This window comes from Neofelis nebulosa, chromosome 13 (assembly GCF_028018385.1).
Source record: "Neofelis nebulosa isolate mNeoNeb1 chromosome 13, mNeoNeb1.pri, whole genome shotgun sequence".
In the NCBI taxonomy this organism is placed as follows: domain Eukaryota; kingdom Metazoa; phylum Chordata; class Mammalia; order Carnivora; family Felidae; genus Neofelis; species Neofelis nebulosa.
In genome coordinates this window covers 32495389-32514901 of record NC_080794.1, presented here as the reverse complement: position 1 = coordinate 32514901, position 19513 = coordinate 32495389, and the positions used below count along the sequence as shown (strand labels likewise).

General features: G+C 35.9%; 1 protein-coding gene across 3 annotated transcripts in view; it reads left to right on the top strand.

Moving 5' to 3' along the window:
* The window catches only part of CTNNA3 (catenin alpha 3), a 1807132-nt gene that overhangs the window by 1043850 nt on the left and 743769 nt on the right, over positions 1–19513 (top strand). The window lies entirely within an intron of this gene.

Sequence of the window (19513 nt, the reverse complement as noted above, 5' to 3'; positions counted from 1 at the left end):
GATTTGTGGTTATCATTAGGTTTGTGTATAACATCCTCTGCATATAGCAGTCTATATTAAGGTGATGGTCACTTAAGTTTGAACTCAGTCTTTATTCCTACCCCTCACCCAGTATGGTGTCATACTTTACATCCTTTTATTTTGTCAGCCCTTTGGTTTTTACAGATATATTTATTTTTACTGCTTTGTGCTACCTACTTTTCTTACTCTTACTTATGGTCTTTCTTTTCTACTCAGAGTCCCCTTAAATATTTTGTAGGGCTAGTTTATTTATTTATTTTTAATTTATTTTTTAATAGATGAAATTTACTGTCAAATTGGTTTCCATACAACACCCAGTGCTCATCCCAAAAGGTGCCCTCCTCAATACCCATCACCCACCCTGCCCTCCCTCCCACCCCCCATCAACCCTCAGTTTGTTCTCAGTTTTTAACAGTCTCTTATGCTTTGGCTCTCTCCCACTCTAACCTCTTTTTTTTTTTTTTCCTTCCCTTTGTAGGGCTAGTTTAGTGGTCATTAATTCTTTTCACTTTTGTTTGTCTTGGAAACTCTTATCTTTCCTTCTATTCTGAATGACAGCCTTGCTGGATAGAGTATTGTTGGCCGGTATTTTTGTTTATTTTTTTCTGTTTTAGCACTTTGGGTACAGCATGCTCATCCTTTCTGGCCTGCAATGTTTTTGCTGAAAAATCAGCTGATAGCCTTTGGGTTTTTCCTTGTACGTAACTGTTTTCTTTTACATAACTGCTTTTAAGATTATTTCTTATCACTCGTTTTTGCCATTTTAATTATTATGTAGCTTGGTATGGACCTCCTTGTGTAGATTTTCTTGGTGGGTCTCTGTGCCTCCTGGATCTGGGTGTCTGTTTCCTTGTTTAGATTAGAGGAGTTTTTCGCTATCATTTTTTTTCAAATAAAATTTCAGCTCCCTTTTCTCTCTCTTTTCCTTCTGGGATTCCTATAAGGTAAATGTTATTATGCTTCATGATGTCACTGAGTTCCCTTAACTTATTCTCATTTTTAATTATTCTTTTTTTCTTTTTCTTGTTTATCTTGGTTTTTTCCTATTACTGTGTTTTACAGCTCACTCGTCTGTTCTTCTGCTTTCTGTAGTCTACTATTGATTTCCTCTAGTGTATTTTTTAAATGTTTATTTACTTATTTATTTATTTATTATTTTTTAATGTTTTTATTTATTTTTGAAGGAGAGAGAGAGACAGAGCATGAGCGGGGAGGCGCAGAGAGAGAGGGAGACACAGAATCTGAAGCAGGCTCCAAGCTCTGAGCTGTCAGCACAGAGCCCGATGCGGGCTCAAATTATGAACTGTGAGATCATGACCCGAGCCGAAGTCGGATGCTGAACCAACTGAGCCACCCAGGCGCCCCAAAATGTTTGTTTATTTTTGAGAGAGACAGAGACAAAGCATGAGCGGGGAAGGGACAGAGAAAGAGGGAGACACAGAATCTGAAACAGGCTCCAGGCTGAGCTGTCAGCACAGAGCCTGACGTGAAGCTTGAACTCACGAACCATGAGATCATGACCTGAGCCAAAGTCAGATGCCCAACCAACTGAGCCACCCAGGCACTCCTCCTCTAGTGTATTTTTAATTTCACTTCTTGAGCTATTCACCTCTGATTGGTTCTCTTTTACATTTCTGTTTCTTTGTTAAATATCTCACTGAGATCCTCCAAACTTTTTCCAAGTCCAGTAAGTAACTTTATGACCATTACTTTGAATTCTCTATCAGAAATAGTGCTTATCTCTGTTTCATTTAGCTCTCTTGCTGTGGTTTTTGTTCTGTTAATTTATTTGGGACATATTTCTTTGTCTTCTCATTTTGTGCAACTCTCTGTGTTTGTTTGTATGTATTAGGAAAGTCAGCTATGTCTCCTTATCTTGAAAGTAGTGGCCTTATGAAAAACTCCTGTGGTTCCCTGTAGCGCAATGTCCCCTGTTCATCAGAACCAGGCACTTTAGGGTGTCTCTCATGTGTGTTGTGTGTCCTATTGTTGTGGTTGAGCCACATTTGCCTTCAGTTCTGTGGGGTGCAGTGGTCCTCTTTCCTGTTGTGGGCAATGTTTGGTCCTTGTGTTGTTAAGAAGCCAGTGAGAGTCACCTTGGACTTGTAGTTGAGTCAGAAAGGATGCTTGCCCTCAGCTTGTTTGCCAGGACTGTGGAGCACTTTCCCTGTGTTTTCCTCTGAGGATTTTGTTGGTGGGTGGGGCCTGTGGTCAGACCAGATGTCTGTTCACAGTATGTTTTTGATGGTTGCAGTGGCCCTGAACTATAGGCTCTCTCCTTGGGCTTCCCTCTGTGATGTTTTTGTTAGTGGGTGGGGCTAGCAGTCACATCAGATGTCTGCCCTCAGCCCACTTCTGGGACTACAAGCACACTGGTGTATGTCATTATTTTCCTGTCTCCCCAAGACAAGAGTCAGTTTGGAGTAGTTCTGGTCACTGTTTGGGGCTACTTGCAGGATGAGATATGGCCAAAGCCGCTTTGAAGGGACTCTGAATGAGTGGGTGGGTTGGGTGGGGCAAGTCCACAGGAGAATGCAGAGGCATGGTGTTCAGTGTTAACAAGCTATCTTGAAAGTGTTTAAGCTGTTTTCCACAAGTATCCAGGTATCTAAGCTGAGGAGAGAAATGGTACCCTCCAGTTTTTTGTTCTTGGAGAAGTCTCATAAAGATCCCTGCCCCTTCATCACATGTTCTGAGATTAGTAAATAAATCTCCTTCCTGTATACCCTAGGCACTTTTCAAATTGCTGCTTCTATGCTCTATCTTAGAGAGGTAGGTTTTTATGCTGTCTCTTTAAGGGTGGGGACTAAGTTTCTTATTGCCTTCTGGCTCTCCCAGATCTAGCTTCTGATTTCTAAAGTTCCTAGTATTAAGTCCCACTGATTGTAAAAACTCATGAAGGTAAGCCCTTCTGGCTTTCAAACCCAAATGTTATGGAGATTCCTCTTCCTGTTGCCTTTCCTTTATTTCTGGGGTGCTTGATGTGGGTTCTATTCATCTCCCTCCTCCATGTTTGTGGTGTCCCTCCCATTTATGGTTAGTCTCTTCAGTTAGTTTGCTTCCTGACCAGAACTCTGGCCTTCCTACTATTTTCAGTGTGACCGCTTCTCTATGATTAACTGTGGAGAGTCTGTTCTGCCAGTCTTTGGTTCATTGTCTGGGTTAGTTGCACTGATGTGGTTTTTATCTAGGTGTATCCATGGGATGAAGTGAGGATCCTCCTACCCTGCCATCTCCCCATGTTCCCTACATATTTATTTTTTTTAAATATAGGCTAGCCCAAAAGTATCTAAAAAGGCTAATACAATATGACAAAATTTATTTTAAGAATACAATGTTGGTTTATATGAAAACATTCAGTGTAAGTTCACCATATTAAAAAACTAAAAAAGAAAAAAATGTATACGATCATCTCAAAAGAAAAAAAAAACATGAAGACTAAATTCAACATCCATCTTTGATAAAAACTATCAGAAAACTAGGCATGGAAAGAAACGTCTTCAACCGGATAAGACGCATCCATGAAAAGCCTACAGCAAACAATGCTGAAAGACTGGATGCTTTGTAAGAAAGAAAACAAGGCAAGGATCTCATTCTTACCACTTTTATTCAACATTATACCAGAGGTTCTACCTAATGAAATACAGCAAGGAAAAGAATGACAACACCTCTGGATTGGAAAGGAAGAAGTAAAGCTTTGTAAATGACATAAACATATATATATGGAAAATATGATAAAATCTATTAGTATTACATATTACAACTAAAGACAGTTTCGCAAGGTTTCAGGATACAAGACCAATATACAAAAATCAGTTGTATTTATACTATCAAAGGGAATTAGGAAAACTTAACAATAAAACCATTTATAATAATATAAAAATATTTGCACTGTGTGTTATATACAAGTGATGAATCACTAAATTCTACCCCTAAAACTAATACTACACTACATGTTAACTAATTTGAATTTAAATAAAAACTTAAAGAAAAAATAATGTAAAATATGAAATTTAAATCTGACAAGTTAGCAAGGTCTATACATAGAAAACTATATAACATTGTCAAGAGGAATTAAATAAAACGTAAATAGATTGAGATATTAATTGGTTAGAAGATTTAATAATGTTAAAATGTTTGTTCGTCCCAGACCAACCTATAGAGTTAATGCAGTTTGATCCAAAATCCCAGTCAGCATTTTTGCAGAAGTTGAAAAGACTTCCTAAAATCTATATGGATCAAAAATGTAAATTATAAATATAAAATAATGTACTTTGTGTGTCAAATTGTATACCTTAAATATGAAAATTTTATTTTATGCCAATTATACCTCAATAAAACTATTAAAAATATAATAAATATGATAAAGCAGAAAAATAAAAGTAACAAAATGAAGAATGCCATTAATAAGCTACATCATATGTCATAAAAGGGCATTATATAACTTTCTCCAAGCCTGAGGTATATATATGGCTTCTGCTCCAGCACAAAATGATGTGTTCTAGATCACAAGTACAGAATTAGGTAAATAATATTCCTAATGTTCATTTAGGGTTCATAATATTTATTTTGTAAGGTGCGAAAGTACAAGGTGTAGCTTGCAAAATGCACAATTTATACTAGGGCGTATCTTTTCATTGCTACAGTCAATTTAGAATCATATACATTTAAAAGAAATCAAAGCCATCCCGTCCCAGCACAGCACAAACATCAGCAAGAAAACGATGTGGATTCATACTGCCTGATAACCTCCTTACCATTTGAACGTTCAATCTGAGGCAGAATTTTCATCTGAAAGTAAAGTAATATATTCTAGGACTTTTTATGTATAGTATTTCGTTTTCATCATAATTTTCAATATGGTTTGACAGATCATTTTATAGACTGTTTAGCTTAAAGTTACCAGCCTTTTGAAATTTCTCTAAGAGGCATTGGTCATGGTTTCTAGGCCCGAAGTTGCCCTGTCTCATGTGTTTTCTCCCTGAATGTTTTCTAACTTGCCTCTGACATGATTACCGTCAGGCTGGCCTGATAACCTAGCTGACTCAATTTTTGCTCACTGCTGCATCGCTAGCACTGCAGCAGGAAATAGTTTCTACCGTAGATCACTAAGATACAGGTTTCAGTTTAATAAGGATTTGAAGTAGAGGTATCCTGAAATATACTTCCATGCTGACATCAAATTCAAGCCTATCATCTTGGTTTGGTTCCCACTGTGTGGTTCAAAGTGGTTTAGAAGAGTAGCTGGTGTTTTCAAATGGGTTTCTGTATATACTCTATACACAAAATATATCTGTGTATTGTGTATAGGGTACATTATGTGTGTGATTGTGTATGTATACATATGTGTGTACAACACATACACATGAAGCATGAGAATATATCCTTCTGCTATTTAAAGCCAATCCAGTTAATTTTTATGTGATTTTAAAACAAATGGAATTCTCAAAATGATCCAACAGAATAATAATGCTTTTATTATGTCCTTATATCTTGATATTCTACAGATATCAGTACATCGCTTGAAGTGTAAATCTTGATGAATTTCCTAGGTGTGTTTCTTTATCTCCTGTGCATTTTTTTTTCTTTTTAAGCTAATGCAATCATGAATTTAATGCAGTGGTTCTATCTCTAAGTTTCTGCTTCATATTTTATTTCTCTGCAATACAGGCTTTAGGGCCTGATATCAGTACACATCTGTTTGTTAATTCAGGGTTTCATTTTGTCATAAGATTTTGCATCTTAGGTGAACTACTTTTGCTGTTTCTGGACAATTTCTTCCATTACTTCAGTACAGTTTAATTTTCTGAGAATGATACATTTGTGATACAGATGAGAATTATGAATCTTAAGAATCTTCCCATTCCACCACCATATGAAATGTCTACCACCATATGAAATGCTACTTAACATTTTTAATAACTGGTGCCACAGGCATTTCATACCTCATTTTTGCTGCCCCCTACAGGTATATTAGGTAGGTGATAGATTGAAGGAATAAGAACACACAGACATTATAAGATTGGATTATGTTCTTGGCTAAATTTGCCAAGAATAAAGTCTCATTCAGAAGTGGGATGGCCATGTTAATAGGAGCACCATTTCTTAGCATAACTTCCTGTAGCACTTAGAGAGAAAAATATTACATTAGATGAAAAGCTCAATTCTTGCTAGGTTCCTTCTCTTTTAGTATGGGTCTTACATCTGGAAGATTTTACATTAAGAACTATATGAGCATCTTTTTTTTAAATATGACTCTTATTGTCAAATTGGTTTCCATACAACATCCAGTGCTCATCCCAACAGGTGTCCTCCTCAATGCCCATCACCCACTTCCCCCTCCCTCCCGGCCCCATCAACCCTCAGTTTATTCTCAGTTTTTAAGAGTCTCTTATTGTGTGGCTCCCTCCCTCTCTAACCTTGTTTTTTTTTTTTTTCCCTTTCCCTCCCCCATGGTCTTCTGTTAAGTTTCTCAGGATCCACATAAGAGTGAAAACATATGGTATATGTCTTTCTCTGTGTGACTTATTTCACTTAGCATAACGCTCTCCAGTTCCATCCACATTGCTACAAAAGGCCATATTTCATTCTTTCTCATTGCCAAGTAGTATTCCATTGTGTACATAAACCACAATTTCTTTATCCATTCATCAGTTGATGGACATTTAGGCTCTTTCCATAATTTGGCTATTGTTGAAAGTGCTGCTATAAACATTGGGGTACAAGTGCCCCTATGCATCAGCGCTCCTGTATCCCTTGGATAAATTCCTAGCAGTGCTGTTGCTGGGTCATAGGGTAGGTCTATTTTTAATTTTTTGAGGAACCTCCACACTGTTTTCCAGAGTGGCTGCACAATTTTGCATTCCCACCAACAGTGCAAGAGAGTTCCCATTTCTTCACATCCTCTCCAGCATCTGTAGTCTCCTGATTTGTTCATTTTAGTCACTCTGACTGGCGTGAGGTGTATTTCCCTGATGTGGGTGTATTGATTTGTATTTCCCTGATGAGGAGTGACATTGAGCATCTTTTCATGTGCCTGTTGGCCATCTGGATGTCTTCTTTACAGAAGTGTCTATTCATGTTTTCTGCCCATTTCTTCACTGGATTATTTGTTTTTTGGGTGTGGAAATTGGTGAGTTCTTTATAGATTTTGGATACTAGCCCTTTGTCTGATACGTCATTTGCAAATATCACTTCCCATTCCGTAGGTTGTCTTTAGTTTTGTTGATTGTTTCCTTTGTGCAGAAGTTTTTATCTTTATGAGGTCCCAATAGTTCATTTTTGCTTTTAATTCCCTTGCCTTTGGAAATGTGTTAAGTAAGAAATTGCTGTGGCTGAGGTCGGAGAGCTTTTTTTCCTGTTTTTTTCTCTAGGGTTTTGATGGTTTCCTGTCTCACATTCAGGTTCCTTATCCATTTTGAGTTTATTTTTGTGAATGGTGTAAGAAACTGGTCTAGTTTCATTCTTCTGCATGTTGCTGTCCAGTTCTCCCAGCACCATTTTTTAAAGAGACTGTCTTTTTTCCATTGGATGTTCTTTCCTGCTTTGTCAAAGATTAGTTGGCCATACTTTTGTGGGTCCAATTCCGGAGTCTCTATTCTATTCCATTGATCTATGTGTCTGTTTTTGTGCCAAAACCATGCTGTTTTGATGATCACAGCTTTGCATCAGAGGCTAAAGTCTGGGATTGTGATGCATCCCGCTTTGGTCTTCTTCTTCAATATTACTTTGGCTATTCGGGGTCTTTTGTGGTTCCATACAAATTTTAGGATTGCTTGTTCTAGCTTTGAGAAGAATGCTGGTGCAATTTTGATTGGGATTTCATTGAATGTGTAGATTGCTTTGGGTAGTATTGACATTTCAACAATATTTATTCTTCCAATCCATGATCACGGAATGTTTTTCCATTTCTTTGTATCTTCTTCAATTTCCTTCATAAGCTTTCTATAGTTTTCAGCATCCAGATCTTTTACATCTTTGGTTAGGTTTATTCCTAGGTATTTTATGATTCTTGGTGCAGTTGTGAATGGGATCAGTTTCTTTACTTGTCTTTCCGTTGCTTCATTATTATTGTATAAGAATGCAACTGATTTCTGTCCATTAATTTTGTATCCTGCAACTTTGCCAAAATCATGTATCAGTTCTAGCAGATTTCTGGTGGAGTCTATTGGGTTTTCCATGTATAATATCATATGAATACCTTTAAGAGAATGTCTACATATACTGAGTTCTGGTTATTAAAAGAAAACTACTACTAAAACTTCATTCTGGTGTGGGAAAAAAAAAGAGGTGGAATCTATATATCTCCTTTTTCAAAATCAGAAGCCCATTTCCTTGAATAGCAGTCAAAATAGTCACCTGAAACTCCACAATCTGTTATATTATAAAAGAGTAAATGGTTTATAAACACAAAAACATTATTTTAAATGAATTATAAGCCTGAGGCAATTTAGCAATGTTTATGATGTGATTGGAACCAAAGAACCATGATATGTTAGCAGAGTTTATATACTCAGCTCTCTTGTCCTGTTTTAATTTATTGCCCACAATATTCTTTCACAAATCCTTGAAAACTACTTTGAAGAGGTAGTCTCAGGACAATGTCTTTTCATTTACTGGGAATACAACTTTTAAAAAGCTTAATACATTTTAATTAATACCCATAATAAAATTCATAGAGAAGTTCATTGGGCATTTTTAAAGCTTGTGATTTTTTGACAGTATTGCAAATCCAAACTATTAGCAACATAGGATGCTTCTTACTTACTGCCATTTTGCTTAAACTACTGCTTTAAAGTAATTTTCCAGGGCTTGATAAACAAATATGTATATGCACATACATACTCATCATATTCTGTGTATGGATGTTTGTGTATATAATTTTTTCTGAAGATTAATTTATTTGGGGTGTGTGTGTATGTGTACTTGTGTATTGCATGTAATGAATTTTCCTAGCATTTGTTTTTCCAATACAATTTTTCCAATACCCCAATGCAATTTCCCCAGATTTCCATCTGACTAATGAAGATAAGTTTTGTTTTCTGATGTCAAAATTTCTGTGTGTGTGTGTGTGTGTGTGTGCATGTGTGTGAAAAGATGACCTTTCTTCTGATAGGAAGATTTTTGTTTTCACTTGTAAATGCAGTGAATGAAATCTTAGTTTCCTTAGGTATACTTTGTGGATGGACAACTTTTTAAAAATAATTTTGCCTAGGTATCTGGAAGATTGAACATTAAAAAAAAATCACTGAGAATTTTATAGTTGAGTTGACCTAAACAGAGAAAAATCTGACCCACAAAGAACACTGCAGATGACTAAGAGACTGTTTTTTTTTTTCATTCCAACCAGAATTAGTAATATTTTTTCTTATCACTATTTCTTCTGCCCAAAGGAATATGCCTAAAATTTCACTTGGTGATAGGATCATAGCAGGGAGTAACCTAACAATTGGGAAAATAAGTTAGTTAGCCTTAGAGGCGTTCTCATATTTATTATATCATTATGTACCAAGAGGTTTTTATGACATATTATTTAAATACATATTGCCAGCCTGGAGGCTTGAACAATGGATAGTCTATAATGAGATATTATATTTTAGTTTTTCCATCTCCTTCTGACATGAGTATATGCCTATCAGAAAGGCTGGAAAGTGATATAGTGGATAACATTTCTTTATTATAAAATGGAAGAAGTCAGTTCTTGAAATACTAATGGTATCTAAAAAAAGTTTAGAAAACTCACCAAGTATTGCTTTTTACACTTAAAAATTGAAGTTAAATTCATATAATTATTATTGTCTTTTATGCTAAAAGGATGATTTGCATTTTGATAAAGTTGTTTGCCTTTGTTGTACCTGACATTTCAAAAATGTCACACAGTTGTTAATTATCTTTATAGACATAGTTCAGAAGTGGCCATGTTTAATATGTGACAGTGGCATCATCTTCTTAATGACCTGGAGTTCTGGCAAGGATACTGCTCTATTTTAGAATAAGAATGCTTGAAAACTATTTAGAAAAAGATATTCTTAATTGCCCCATTTTTCTTTCACCCTGTTGTTGTGTGGGCCAAACTATTATTAGTTTGGAACTACTCAAAATGTCCTCAGGACTTGCGTTGCATTGGTTCTCTAAAGAACTGGAAACCTGTCCTATTTCATGTTTGAATTAGTTTGAATTTCCTGTTTGAATTAGTCATGAATTTTAAAGTAGGAATCTAGGTTTTAAGATCAGATGGAACAATAATAATATTAAAGAAAAAAAATCCATCTTTTCCTTCTTGTGTCTTTCTATCTCCATACATGTGTTACGGGATCACTTCTTTCCTTGAAACAAATTCTGGGAAAGACTTTTGTTACAGGTATACCGCCATGTAACAGCTGGGTCAAGTTGTACCTATTCCTACTTGTATCATAGAGGCTGTTTGAAGATAATAACAGATTCTGCACATTGTACTAGTTACGTGAACATTACACATAGTTTCTCATTTTATTTAACTTCATTTAAATATCTCATTTCCCCTGGGAAGTAGGAATTTCTGTTTCTGTTTTATAAGTGAGGGAGCTAGGGTCCAGTTTTCAGCAGAGATAAAACTAAGGCTCCATTTTGCCCAAGGAAACATACCTCCTAAGCAGCAAAACCCAGGTTTGCCTGATTCCAAAGAATCCCACCCTTGCTTATTTTTTTCTCCCAGCCATAGTGCCAGTGAGGCAGGAGTATTTCCCTTTTGAAGAAGAACAGATGATGTGTCCAGCTTTACATAACAATCTATTAAATTTGCTCTTGTGGAAAGGAAAAGAAATCCCTTGAAATATTTCTGGCATTTTTTCAATGGCATTGAGATATCCAAACATTTTAAGATAACATATTAGTCAGTTACTTTAGGTGGCATAGACCTTTCCGCAGTTATATATTTTGTAGTTAGTAAATAGTCAAATGTACTTCATTGCCTCAGTTAAAAATAAAACCACTTTTTGTTTATCATTATTATTTATGTATTTATTTGAGAGAGAGAGAGTGTGAGCAGGAGAGCGGCTGAGGGAAAGAGAGAGAATCCTAAGCCGGCTCCATGCTCAGCGCTGAGCCCAACACAGGGCTCAATCCACAAACCTGGAGTCATGACCTGAGCCAAAATCAAGAGTCAGACGCTCAACTGACTGAGCCACCCTAACACCCCAAATAAAATCACTTTAGTGAAGAATTCTCACACTGAAAAAAATCTGTGTACATTAATAGTGAATTAATTCTGAAAGGAATTTCAGATAATTTCCAAGGAGCCCCAGAAGAAAATACCAAATTTAAAAGTAACATTTTCTATTTGTTGTCAATCAGAGTAAGAAGCTATTCCTTCCCTATTGTCCTCAAAAACCATTGTGCTTTGTCTCTTTGTGATCCCTTGAAATTCAAAGGTATAAATTTGGGGATGCTATTGTTTTATAGCTGAAGCAAGCTATGGCCTGCTAAGCTCTTCACCTGTTTTGGTCTGTCTTACAGCCTAAGAGTAGCTTTTATATCTTTTTAAATGGTTGAAAAAATATGAAAAAGAATACTATTTTGTGACACATAAAAATTATATGAAATTCAGAATTCAAAAGTATCATAAATAAAGTTTATTAGAATGTAGCCTGTACCCAAGTCCTTCCCACAACCTATTTCTGGAGTCACCACCAATGAACTCTCAGTCACATTTAACATGTGACTGAGAACATGTACCTACATATGCATATCCACAGATATACATGCATGTTCACATGCACACCTCATAGTCTTTATTTTGGAAAGATGGTTTACAAAGCTTTAAGGCACTTTTGTCTAATTTGCCTTGTACACATTTCCCTAGGCCTAATACTCATCAGCCTTGCCCTATTATTCTCTGAAGCTTCATTGCTATTCTCTTGTGGGGTTTTTTTTGTTTTTTGTTTTTTTTTTTTTGTTTTTTTAATTTCTGAAAGGTTTAAAACAATGCTAAGGAAATGCAGGCCTATAGGATTTTGCCTTCTGTGTCCTTTCTTTTGTGCTTGTGGGACTAGGTCACAAGTGTTAGAAATCCTATGAAACTTCACCTGTGTCAGGATACTTACCTTCTCATTTTTTCCCCTCTCCCATGTAGTCTTGTTGCATTCTCTTTTATTGGTCTTCTTATTAATTTTTGGTAATAGCAGCTACTGTCTTATTAGTTTATTCCACTTGTTATTTATGCTCTAGAAAATTATTGAACTCCTCATTAAGAAGTAAGGTGACATTCAGTATCATCATTATGTCAAAGAGTTTTGGGATGTTTACATAGTCAATTTCTTGAAACTGTTCCAAGGTCACCCAGGCCCCTGGAAAACTGACCACAATATTTTGATATGCTCTAATTTATATCACATCTTTAAATTTTCTTTTCTTTATATTAATAGTAGTAGTAATAGGAAGTAAACATACTTGGAGTGGAACCATACAAGGCAATTTTTCATGGATTAATCCTTTCTTTTGAATCCCTAGATTTGGAGAGAGCTTTATGTGACAGTTTACCTAGGCCAAAAAAGTCCTTTAAAATAATATATTTTTCCATTATTAACAATTGATTTACTGCTATGTGCCAGGAAGTCTTCTAGTTATCAGGTTTATTACAGAAAATGGGCCTTTAGCCCTTGGTCTTTTTATTTTTAAGTTTATTTATTTACTTTTGAGAGAGAGGCTGCATGCCCATGTTTGGGGGAGGGTCAGAGACAGAGGGAGAGAGAAAGAATCCCAAGGAGGCTCCACGCTCAGCACAGAGCCCAACACAGGGCTCAGTCTCATGATAGTGAGATCACAACCTGAGCCAAAATCAAGAGTCAGTTTCTTAACCGACTGAGCCACCCAGGCTCCCCTAGCCCTTGGTGTCATAAGTTTTCTATTTTAGAAAATGTAGATAGTACAGCTAAAAGATAAATCAACAGGCAAGCTTTCTGGTCAGATGAGGGAAATAAGCAGGCTAGGTGATGCAAAGTAACTGGTGAGTATGCTACTGTAGGTGGTGTCAGAAAAGTCCCCTCTGAGAAGGTAACATTTGCTTTGAGACCTGAGTAAAGAAAACTAGTGATGGGAATATTGAGGGAAGTGGGAAGACAGCATTCCAAGGAGTGGGAACAACCCCATGCAAAAATCTCATAAATGAAAACAATCGTGATGGATATGAGGTAAGAAAGAAGGCTGGTTGGCTGAAATATAGTAAAGGCAATGGGTGATGATGATGAAGGGGAAACATTTGGGTTTGATTCTAAAACCCATTGGAAGCTGGTGGTTGTTATTGATTAAAAAAGTGACATGATTTGATGGTACTCATGGACATTCTGTTTTTTCTTCACACCAATGTCTAAGAGACACCCCTTGTGCTGTCCTGCCATGAAGTCCTATTCCCCTGTGGGCCTCTATACCAGGGATGGGGACAAAAAGCAGTTGTAGGAATCTCCTATGAGATCCTACATATACATATACATACATATATACGTATATATGTATATACGTATATATGTATGTATATGTATGTATATATAAAACTTTTATTCTATCACCTATTTGTTTCTTTTTATCATTTTTTACCCCCAGAATAGTTTCTTAATTCATATTTGATAAAAATTTCTCTCCCTTCTCCCTTCCAAGTTCAACAAATCTAAACATTTAAACACATTTAAGGAGCTTATTCTACAAACTCTATGGTATTATAAGCCTCAGTTTCATTTACTTTAACTTCCACTAATTATGAAATATGTGAATCTCCAAAAAATAAAATATAGCCCATCCTCTTTCATTACAATATAAGTTTCTAGAAGATAACAACTTTCTTCCCTATGTTCTGAATTGTGAAATCTAGCTTATTCAATGTTATACGTATTTCTGATTAAAGACTGTCAATAGTGATTCAGGTTTTTGGGGTGGAAAAGGAGAGAGAAGAAAGTGTTTGTAATAACAGTTCATGTTCCCCTTGCCTCTTCATTTTGTCACCTGTTAGTAATTCATTTAACAATCATTTTACTATATTCTTATTTATTTGAGGGACTTATTTAATAATGAAGGAAATACATTAATAAACAAAGGTCTCTGAATTTATGGAGCTCACATTCTAACAGAATGAGGGGAAAGAGAATTTAAAGATTTCTTAAAATGCTATTATTATATTAGGATAGGTATTTCCCCATTGAAACTCACCAGGAGAAACAGAAAAAGTCAAGAAGATAAAGTGAGAAACATACATGTCTTGAGTGTTTCAACTTTGAAATATATCATTTTTTACTTCTTCCATGCATCTTTTATGTGTTTATGTTTTTCCTTTCTTTTATCCTGTATTATTTTGTAGATAAGACAGTGCCGGTAGTTCTTTCTTCTTACTTGATACACATTCTCTTAGTATGTACAGATTTCTTTTAATTATATCTTTGCTACATTGTATCAAATAGTACATATTTATGAGTACCCATTAAATATATGGTATATCATATATTTTGAAGATACTGAGTTCTTTGAGCTTAAAATATTTTACTGATCTGAATATAGGATATAAATGCTCTATAATGAACAAATTTTTTAAATATTTTTGATTCAATTGGTACTAATTATGGCAGAAAAATAAACCAACTTATATAAACAGGATTTATGGGTTTGCCCTCCATAAATTGTTAGTCTTCTTGAAGGCATTGTTTCAAAGACTTCAACAGTATATTCATTATTTGGTTTATTTCCATCTTTCAGCTCTTTTTTATGCTATACTGGTTTAATCCTATCCTCAAAATGTACATCATGATATCCTGATGCTCCAAGCAGCTCCCAGTCAGCTCATCTCTGGTTCCAGGAAAAGACATACCATTCACACTTCTTAAGTCACTGTATCACGTTTTCCTGACTACAGTCATTGTTTCATAGAAGGGCCTGTTATCTAATTAGATAAAATTAGAAAGAAGCTAACTTTCACTAGGACAGTAGACAAAGAAAGAAAGGCTTATTTATTTTTGCTGGAATTTGAAAGTGAGAATTGTTCTTAGAGCAACAGGAAATCGCCATGTATAGTTTGAGGATTAAACCAACATGACATAGAACAGAGTTGAGAGATGGAAAGAAACCAGGTAGTGAGGATGCCCTTTGTGTCCCTGGGACAAGATCTAAATAGTGACCAAGACTTTATGGAAGATAGGCCAATGAATCCCCTTATTTTTATTTTTTTTTAATGTTTATTTATTTTTCAGAGAGAGAGAGACAGCCAGAGAGCAAGTGGGGAAGGGGCAGAGAGAGAGGGAGACACAGAATCAGAAGCAAGCTCCAGCCTCCCAGCTGTCAGCACAGAGCAGGAAGAGGGGCTCAAATCCACTAACCGTGAGATTATGACCTGAGACGAAGTCAGAGGCTTAACCTACTGAGCCACCCAAGTGCCTGCAATGAATCCTCTTATTGATTTCAGCTAATTTGAGTTAGTTTTTCTGTCATAACATAAATTGCTCTCACTGAAATAAAAATACAAACATTAGAAAGTGCTAGATCTGGGGCGCCTGGGTGGCTCAGTCCCTTAAACGTCTGACTTCCGCTCAGGTCATGATCTCGCTGTTTGTCAGTTCAAGCCCCAAGTAGAGCTCTGTGCTGACAGCTCAGAGCCTGGAGCCTGCTTCGGATTCTGTGTCTTCTTCTCTCTTTGCCCCTCCCCTGCTCATGCTCTGTCTCTCTCTGTCTCAAAAATAAATAAAACATTAACAAAAAGTGCTAGATCCTATATGCAGATCAAAAGATTCTGAGCTCAAAGTTTCATAAAACCATAAAAATTTAGATCTAGGAGGGATATTGCAGGCCTCTCCACCCCATCCCCACTATTTTCAGTTAGGTAAATGAAGAATCAGTGAAGCTGAGTAAATTACTCAACATTTCAGAGTGCCATGGTGACCAGAAGGACCCATGTGTCATTGCTTCTAGTTCTCTGCTGCTTCCAGTAACTCTGTGTGAGTTTTCCAGTAACTCCACACTTTAATTTTGGTAAAAAGAGAAGCATGTGCATATATAAAATTGTTCTTGGTCAGTTTTGTTTTGTTCTTATTCACAGTGGCAAAAATATACAATTCTTGTAAGAATGCCTTATTGTAACTCTCCCTGATTTCCATCTGAATATTTCATTTTACTCATTTTCTTTTAGAAACTTTACATTTTTTATATGTAGCAATTGCACTAATTCAAACCAATAATTTGCAAAGCATGAATGATTAACTATGATAGAAAATCTATGAACTGCATCTAGGTTATTGCTTTTTTATTTTTTATAAATGTCAGCAAAAATTATGAAATAAACTTTTTAGAATTGTCACAACGTGTTTACTCTTACATACTTACTAATAAATGTCAGCTCAGGGTTTGTTTTTGTTTTTGTTTTAAATTTTGTGTTGGCAAATCAGATAAATTTCAGTTACATAAGCAAGTAAATGCTTTGTAATAATGTGCCCTGATTCTGGTATTGTTAATATAATGTCATTCTAAGTTTTAGGGAATAAAAATTCATTTTTTATTTTAGAATGGTTATTAGTCATGTAGGCTATTTTACATTTTGATGAACAGGAAGGAATCAATTTAGAAACTGGGCATCAGGAGACCTGGGATTTAGAACTGATTCATTGTATGGCCTTGGCTCTTAGCTACCTCATCTCCATTGACACATTTAGGAAAGAATTCTCCGTGCTACTAATCGGTTTTCAGCATGAATAGTATAACTAGCCTCCAGAGTTGTGCATATGTACTTTTAATTTTATTTTAGACTTCTAATAAATGTTTATAAATAACATCTCTAAGGGAGAACAACTTTCTAAATCTATGTTCTACAAATTTTTTTTCAGAAAAAAAAATTGATGATCTCACTGAGTTTCATAACCTCTTTCAAAAAATTTAGGGGAGGTAGTTCTTTTTTCTTTTCTTTTCTTTTTCTTTTTTTTTTTTTGGTATCCATTATAAGAAAGCAGCTAAATGGCAATTATTAGAAAAAGAAAAAAAAGAGGGTGTCAAAAAAGAAAGCAATAGCCTATTATAAAAATGAATCTTGTCTTTCTAACAAGTCCTTTATAATTAAAACGAAACTCAGATGGACAAGAAGCTTAAGCAGTAACAATAATATTAATAAAATATTTATTTACATTGCTTTCATGCTGAGAATGATGAACTCTATTTACCCCGTAATAAACTTTTTGTGTAGTTTCCATTTAGACACAGTTTCTCACACTTGGCATTACTGGTTTTAGGGCCAGATAAGTCTTCGTTGTGGAGGAATGGCCCCTGCATTCGTGGATATTTAGCAGCATCCTTGGCCTCCACCCACTGGAGGCTACAACACCGCCCTCCTCCTATCATAACAAGCCAAATAAGCCAAATATCCTTGGTAAAATTGGCCTTCTCCCCTGGTTGAGAACCGCTGGCTTAACGTACACAAACTGGAACAAAATCGTAGAGAGATTAATTTAAAACTTGCAGGTCAGAGGTGCCTGGCTGGCTCAGTTGATTAAACATCTGACTTTTGATTTTAGCTCAGGTCAGGATCTCACAGTTCATGAGTTTAAGTCCTGTGTCCAGCTCTGCACTGAGAGCCGGGAGCCTGCTTCGATTCTTTGTTTACCTGTCTCTCTGCCCTTCCCCCACTCTCTCTTTTGCAAAAAATAAATAAATAAACATTTATCAAGAAGAAAATTGCAGGTCAGATGACTAGTCATCAACACAGCTGTTTTTAGGAGTCATTTCTCACACTTCCACTCATTCAAATTAACTTTACCATAGAACAAAGTTCCATCTTTTTTTGTGTGTATCACATCAATATGTATGTTTTATTTCAAAACATTGATGCCTTCTCCTAAATACCCTACCTTTGCAATGTAGTAAGGGTTTTTGTCTGATTATCATTGTCTTTGGGGTATCCTAAATCCCCATGCCTACCCTACGTTTTCTATTTTCCTTCAAACTAGCCCCAAATATATGTCATTCAAGGTTTTGCCAAGTGCAAAAATGTAGCCGTTCTCTCAAACTTGAATGAGTTGCACTTGAAAGGGAAAATATGTTCTCATAGTGTGATGCTTATTAAATAGTATTAAAGCTTTGATTGAGCATTCCCATGGTGATGACTTCCATAACACATTACTGCATTAATGCAAGTATTTTCCCCTGTCAAACGTTAAATATGGAAAAGATCTGCAGTGTCATTTGGTTTACTTCGCTACCACTGAAGCATTGCTTCTCCGTAATGCATGCTGGCCTACTGTTCCCAGTCCAATTTAAACTCTAAGTAATGACTGTGTATTTCCACTTCCTTTGGGAAATTTTGCATTACAAAGTTTAATTTACTGTTTCCTAACCACTTGCAATAGTATCTGTAGTTAATGTTCTAGAATTTTGATGGTAGAACTTTCCACTGATCTACTTTTCACTCTTAGAGGTGAAAATTTTAATATCATCATCAGGTTTTTCGTTGATACCAGCTTTGTTTCCTAAAATTATAGAATGGGTGTAAAGATTTGCCATTTCTAGTTAACTATAGTCTTTTCCTCCACACAGTTGTTTGAATGGGTTTGAAAGCCTTGTACTTGATAGCACCTTACACTTCAAAAAGCGTGCTGACACTACCTTACTTGATTTTTACAAGATCACTCTGGAAGTTGTAGGCCTATATCAGAGCTTTATTTGACAGACGAATACATGGAGCCTCATAGAGCTGAATAACTTTCCTGAGTCACTAATACTTATAGAGCCCTTTAGGAATTGGAAATGATTGCTTCATCCTCATTACCTTATTTGCTCCACAATCCTGTGAAGAAGCAAGCAGGACAGCATTACTATGGCCTTCATTGTTCAGAAAAGAAAACTGAGGCACAGAAAAGTGACGTGGCAAGGCAAATGAGTGTTGGCCCCTGCTTTAGCTGGCCCCTGCTTTAGCTCTTTTGCCTCATATTTCAATGAATTCTTTTATTTTGCATTTCTCTCTCTTGAATAAATATTTACCTCTTTTAATAAGTTATTGAAACAGCTTCAGCATGCAGATGCTGGAGAATGAGGATCTCACTGGGATTCAGAGATAGTAAAATTCAGTGACTTAGTGAGAGAATCGCCAGATAAAATAATTTCCTCAACATGATTTGTTGTTTGCATAGCAAGTATATAATATTGGGTTCATTCTCCTACTCTACTTCTTTCTTTTTTTCCCACTCTTTCTTCCATCCATATTTTAATCTGTGGCCATCCGAAGGCTCACTTTTGAGGAGATAGCCAGCATATCTGTTTTGCATTGATTCTTAACATAATAGAATTAATTCATTTTCTTTTGATTCTTACACTTAATTCTTACACTTGCGCATTGTATAACCCCATATGAAGAGACCAATTGGTTTGAGAAGATCTAAAGCCATACAAATCTCAACAGAGCCAGGAGTCACTCTAAAGTTGTCCCTACACAGGAAGTGTGAGAGTACCTCTTAGATTGCCCATGTTTCATGGAGTCCCATGCCACTAATGGACAAATGCG